The 7,165-nt window shown below is 37.4% G+C and overlaps 1 protein-coding gene across 9 annotated transcripts in view; it reads right to left on the reverse strand.

The window, feature by feature from the left end:
* Positions 1 to 7,165, reverse strand: part of LOC102675465 (gamma-aminobutyric acid receptor subunit beta) — a 94,722-nt gene that overhangs the window by 87,351 nt on the left and 206 nt on the right. The gene's annotated exons all lie outside the window — the stretch shown is intronic.

Here is a 7,165-nt window from a genome sequence, read left to right on the forward strand (position 1 = left end):
GGTGGAAAGGGGACAGGGACGGGGCAGGGAACAAGAGTCGATATTACGGTCCTCGAGCTCGGTTGCCCGCGCAAAAGTTCGTTCGACGGTTTAACGGTGGCATTTCGCGGTAACTCGAGAACCCATTGTCGAATCTTCGTTGCATATCGGCGGGATCGATCGATCCGTCCATCCCATCGAAAACGGGAATACCTTTTCAAGGGCCCTATCCCCTCCTATCCCCTCTGTTTCGCGTTTATTCCTCGCTTGGAGAACGGATAGAAAATTTATTCTTTTTTTTTACTCGGGTTTTCGATTCGAATTTTCTTAAGGAGAATATATTTTTATAAACGAAGAATTGGAAAAGTTTGATCAAAAAGTTGATTTTTTGAATTTAATTTTGGTCGATTTATTCTAATATCGAGGTATTTACGCGGAATGATCGAAATCGTGAATAATCGGAATCGCGTTATGGAGGTTTCGTTTTTTCGAGAGAATCAAATTTGAAAATTTATGAAGTGGAATTTGGCTAATTCCCAATATACGGATTGGGATAATGGCTTATCGAATTGGAACGACCGGTGAATAATAGACAATTAATTGGATACGTGCAATTGAGAAGAATCGTATTCTACGTGTAAGTAGAATAATCAACGATTGATCGGGCACCTTTTATTCTATTCGTTCTTTACGCGCATTCGATCATCTATCGAACAAGCGCGCGACTATAATTGACCATTCGTTCCGCGAACAGATTTTCCAAAACTCGTGGAAATCGTTTAAAAATAACACAACAGGCTCGCAAGCGACGAAAAATCCCTGAAATTCGGATTCGACAACTAGCTCTATCGGTCGCGAATATTCCATACATTTGTATGGACAAAGAAAGCTGGATGGACAAGCACGAGCCGCCACAACCGTTACAAATATTGCGTTTGACACGCGCGTAATCGAATTTTTCCGTTCGATGGCCATTCTCGAAACGGATTGATCAACCGTTCCAGAGATGTATATTCCAAAGTATCTTTGCAAAGGTCTCCATTGCTTATATATATATATAAATATTGACGAATCTTTAAACTCTCGATCATTTCGCCTTTTGATGTCCGATCTCGATCGTGAATTAAATTATGGAGCACACGCAAGTGTTCAACTCGACTAAAGTAATCCGTGTAAAGAATTTCCTTCCAACTCTCTCTCTCTCGATCGAGCCACTCGGTCAGCGACGCTATTATGATATTTTCTAAGGAGCGGTCGGTCTAATTTCCCCTCCCCCTCCCCAAAGGTTCTTTTCCATCCACCGAAGTCTACTTTAATTTCTTTCATCGCTTTGTTTCTCTTTCATAAACGCGGATTATGAGCGGGGAGGGGGAGGGAAACGCTTTTGTCTACCCTCACTTCTCGGTACATATTTACCCGTGGCGGCGGGTCGACTTCGAATATAATTGCGATCTTGGGGGATGGCGGTTGTAAAAAGAGAGAGAGAGAGAGAGAGAGAGAGAGAGAGAAGGAAGGGAAGAAGGAGCTCGCAGTCGAATTTCCGGGGGATGAAAATAATCCTCGAGTGTCCCGGCGGGGGCACCCTCGGTAAATTCCTCGATTCATCGAATTCGCAGGAGGACTCACCCCCCTTCGATCGGAACCTCTCCCTTTCCTTCGATGCCAGCCTCGTTTCCTGAGATGCTACGAGAAGGAATTGGAAGGAGTAAGAAGAAGAGGTAGACGGAGAAAGGATCCGATTCGACGATTGGTTAAGATTCTTCCACTGTTTGATCTCGCGGAAAGGAAAGGAATTGTCGAACGAACGAGGGAAAAATATTTAAGGACGCGGCTCGATAAATTTCTTTATTTCAACCAAGCTTGGAAAATTGGATTTTATTCGAAATAAAGATCCGCCGCTTATCGAAATGTAAAGCTCGATCGATCACCCCCTCTCCTCCAATCCCCGTTCGAACGAATTCGACAGGAATCGAACGGGTTATTCCTTCTTAACGCGTTAAGATGTTAATTAATATATAATAAGCCGCGTGTCCAGGATGCTTACGTCCCATTTAAAGCATTCGAGTTATGCTTCCCCTCGTTTCTTTCGCAAAATCTTCGTTTTCTTCTTTTGGTAAAAATTTTCAATATTCGCGGGGGTGGAAACTTTCGTTTGAATTTTTTAAATAAAAAAGATGGGGGATGACCGAGTTGACCGTCTCGTTATTTCATCGCCGATTAACTTGAAAGTATTATATATATATATAGAGAGAGAGAGAGGGAGAGATTTCTAATTAAGCGACGTCTGCACCTTTTGTCGTCCGTTGAGAAGCAGAGACGGAGCGGAGGTATCAAATATAAAATACCGCCTCTAATTAAGAGACTAACGTTTAATTAAAAGAAGGGGAAAGGCAGTGTCACACGGCGGTGGTGCGCGACGGCGTCTTGGAACACGATCGTGGAACATCTCGTGTAAATTGGAAGAAGTCGCGTGGAGATCGTTTCACGATCTTTGTCAAATGTTTTCTCGAAAAAACGAGTGATTAAGGAAACAAATTCATTTCTATTTTTTCCGTTGATTGGAATTAGAGGAGTTAACAACGTATGACGTATATTGGTAAATTGACGATGTTTTCTTTCGAATATTTTTGAGCGAGGATCGAGAAAATGAAATTAAAAAGGATATAATCAAATTTCATATTTTGGAACAAGATGGAAATGTATAAACAATTGGTTTAATCGGTGAAATGTTCAGGTTAATGGTGAAACGATACTGTGTATCGATGCTCAGCCGTTGCCATTAAATGGGCATATTCCGTTTAAACACGTGTAATTAATATGAATATGTCGATGCTGATCGAGTTTAAACCTTAAAGGTCGTCGTCCATTTGACAGCGCCGCAATTAATCGACGTATATTCGTATTAATTACGCGTATTTTAATGAGAGAGTGCGCCCATTTAACAAAATATAGCATCGATATCGCCTTATCGCCTCGATATCGAACCAAAATATTTTCATATATATATATATATATTACTCGTGTATTTGATAAATAAGCGGTTCATTGGTGACGAACGAAATGGATCACGAAAAATTAATAGAATTAATTCGAAAACTACCACTTTTCCATTATACAAATCACGCGAAAAACGAAGGATTTTGATACGATTTTTCCAAAATCGAACGATACAATATACGTGTTCACGCGTGAAATCAATAAAATAGTCAATCTTACGTCCCTTAAAAATCAAAATTATCGGCAACAATTTGATCTTGTTTCATCCACCAACAATAGCTGCAGTTGTAGCCTCCTATTACGTGGAACGTTGCAACGCTGTTAAATGGACTGTGAATACGTCGATGCTGATCTGGTGCTGATCAAGCATAGTTGGACGACCTTTAAACGAAAAATTTCGAGAAATAATTCATCCTCGATTCGTTAATTCAAGACACTACAGCCTATGTATATCTCTGGAGCATGCCCCTCCTGCTCGAATTCTCGTTTTGCAATTCTACGCTTCCGTTCCGACATTCATCACAAAGCGACACGTGCAAATCTATCTCTCTATTTCACTCCTCCCTGTGACTCGTCGTGTGTATCCGTCTCTGTCTCTCGTTGAACCTATCGGCAAACGCGTGTAATTCTGTATGTTGTATATATTTTTTCTTTTATTTAATTGGACATAAATATAGAATCTCCGTTATCCAAATATTCTTTGGATAAACAGATTTTCTTTAACAATGAGAGATAGTATTTAATTTGAAATTATACGAACGTATACAACAATCTCGAAATATAAATAATAAATAACGTATCTTTTAGAAATTTTATTCTATTCTAGCTTTATAGATTAAAAATATTTCTTTTAAACAAGTATCCCTAATTTTACAATAAAAAAATTATTTTATTCAAAAGTGTATGGAATAATTTGAAAAAAAATCTCCCTTATTAACCTCTCATTATTTAGGCAATGGAGTATCTTCACAAAGGAAGTTACGATATAATTCACACAGGGAATAATTTTCCCCTTCCTCTGAAATATATATATATATATTCTGGTATTTGTTTTCTAACAATGTTATTTGCATACAGAGTGTGATTTCGTTCGCGATCTGGAACAGCTCGTGACACTGCGACAGGATTTATCTTCCGGTAGGGGTGGCGTGAAAAAGTGCAACGTGTGTTACGGTGTAATCATGTCGGTGGTAGGTGTATATATATATATATATATATATATGGAAAACGCGCGTTCAAAGCGCGTTAACCAGTGTCTGATATTTATCCACGTACCGCGTGTGCTGATATTAACGTTGTTTTCGTTCGTTTATTTCGGTTAATAACAACCGTGCGCGTATCCATGCGTGGTGTCTCTCGTCGCGCGCGCCAAATTAAAATCTCGCCACGAGGATCACGAGAAAGGATCGAGACAGTAATCAAATTAAACGGAATACGGCGTTTATCCGTGAAAAATGTCATTATATTTTTATATTCTCCGCTCTTAGTGAAATCGATCGATAATTTTCGATAATTTTCAAGGGGATACAATTATTATTCAGCGTTTTAAATTAAATTGTTGGGGGTTTTCTTTGGTTACATGAAAAAGTAAAGGATATCGAGAGAGCGGGTCAGACTCACGCGGTATTTTCAACCCCTTTAATGGGCCAACTTGGGTACAGTTGTTTCGATTATAACCACCCTATTCCCTCTAAAACCCGCACGACCTCAGAATTCTCATGAAGTAACCAATTCGTGCCCGTTTACTTTCGTCACTTTACATCAGTTGAAATTGAAGGAAAAAAAAAATCGATCTGATTGTGATTTTATTTGGTAAAATTGGTAAACGATAAAAAAAAGAGTTTTCTATAATTTTGGATGAAAGGGGGTGAGAGTTTCTTCGATTCTTTTTTTTTTTTCACGTTTTTCTCTTCACCGTCGAATTACAAGGAAACTTTCGACGAGATCAGTGATCCGTTTCTGATTTCTTGTCCGACTGGTTTTAAACGCTTACTACTTTCAATACATCTGTTGTAATGTTGACGTTGAGGGATCGACATTTTTTTAATTCAGGTCATTGAACTCGTTTTAAAGATTAAAACGGGGATAATTGTAATAAAGGTTTCACGATTCTTTTGTTCTCGTAATAGCTGTGTGGTTACATATATGTATATTTATAATTATGAACAAGAGCACTACAGATACTTTTTGTTCCGTACACTATAGGGGTTATTGTATACGCGTTGCTATCCTATTTACATTTAAATATTTAGATGGATTGGTTGCTGTGTAGATTTCAGATATATGCAAATAATATTTGTAGAGAATTTGTTTTATTCATTAAATATTAAATTATTGATGATATTGTATGCATTGTACACAAATAATTTATCGAAATATTTAATATTACGAACAGGGGAACAGAAGTCTTTTAATAAATCGTGAAAATAAATTTGATTCGGATTAATTTGACTGCCTGCTTGATAGCCTCGATATTAAAACGAGTGATTTATTTATACGTAATATCTCTCGTTCATTATTATAAAGGATTATTTATTTTTAAAGATATACAATTTATTTTTGCAATAATAATGTATTTTCGTTCCGGGCATAATTCGCAGTGATATCGAAGGGATGAATATTTATTTATCCAAAGTTATCTTTAAATCTTTTTTTTTCTTTTCTTTACTCTTTGGTCCTAGCGTTCTACGAACGAATAATTGAAATCCATTTTATTACTTATTCAAAGTAAGCACTCCAAGTTTCTTGTATTATTTCTACTTCTCTATTGTTATGACGCGATCGAGAACATTTCAAATCCTCGTGATTATTGTGCAATAATATCGTATCTTCTTTGAAAAATCGCAAAATAAATCAGAATAAATTCTATTGAAATACGCAAATATTTTTTACTACAGTGGGAACAAAAGCGTTCGTTAGACGAGAAAACATACAAACGAATTACAATAATTATTGCAAAATTTTATTCCAATCTTCGTTTTTATTTAAGTTTCATCTCCCTCCCCTGTTTCGCGTATCCTTTAAAATTACAAAATCCATGTATATATATCCTATATAATGTCCAAGATAATTACAAACAAATTTCACCTAATTAAAGAGACAAAAGGGTGAAAAGAGAGAAAAAAAATTTTCAAACAATTTCCGCAAACTCTCCAAAACATTCGCTCTATCTACATAGAAACATCGTATAATAATTACAAACAAAAATAATCAAACGACAAAACTCTTACATTTCTTTCAACGTAACGAACGAATAAATCAAATAATTCGGATAATTGAGGGAGGGGAGATAAGAGAGATGAATTAAAAATAATTTTCCGGGACAATACGCGAATAAAAAAAAAAACAACACTGTTTTTTTCCCCACTGATTGCTCCTTTAACCCTTTAAATCACCGAACAGCATCCTACACACACACACACACACACACACACGGCCGTCCCAAATCACCCGTGCGCCTCACAAACAAACCGAATTACTAAATCAAATTAACGCGGCCGATCGAACGTATCGGTAAACCCTCCGCATTCGACCACCCCCTCCCCTCCCCTCTCCTCTCGAGATCTACAATCCTCGGTCACCAACGGGGGATCACCATCCCCGGTAATAGAATCAAGTTCAATATGTACTTATAGATCCAAGTCAAACGCGAAAAACTCGTTGCATTTGTCGTTATAATCTAAGAAGTACCGATACACGGATCGAATATTAGAAATAAATCCAATCTCTCATAATTCTTTTCTCGTTCAATATAAGTGCATACGATCAAAACTAAAGTAATGATATTATTTTATGTGCAAGTAAGAATATTCAAAATTGTTTTTTTGGAAAATTTCCATTTGAACTGGTGTCGATCGAGTTTCCGATCTATTCGATCCCGACTTCGAACACGCTTCTTTCTTGCTCATCCACTGCTCATACTCAGAAAGTATTATTATCTCTCCTCTTCTTTCGACAGGAACCGTCCCTCCACTGCGATTCTTCATCCATTTCTTTGAGAATTTATGGGAAAAATTACAGATTCGAGTCTCAACATTGTTTCTCGAATTCGAAATCCATCTGAGAGAGAGAAAGAAAGAGAGAGAGAGAGAGGGAGAGAAAGAGAAAGAAAAAGAAAAAGAGAGAGAGAGGGAGAGAAAGAGAAAGAAAAAGAGAGAAAGAGAGAGAGAGAGAGAGAGAGAGAGAGAGA

This window comes from Apis dorsata, unplaced genomic scaffold (assembly GCF_000469605.1).
Source record: "Apis dorsata unplaced genomic scaffold, Apis dorsata 1.3 scaffold_382, whole genome shotgun sequence".
Classification (NCBI taxonomy): Eukaryota; Metazoa; Arthropoda; class Insecta; order Hymenoptera; family Apidae; genus Apis; species Apis dorsata.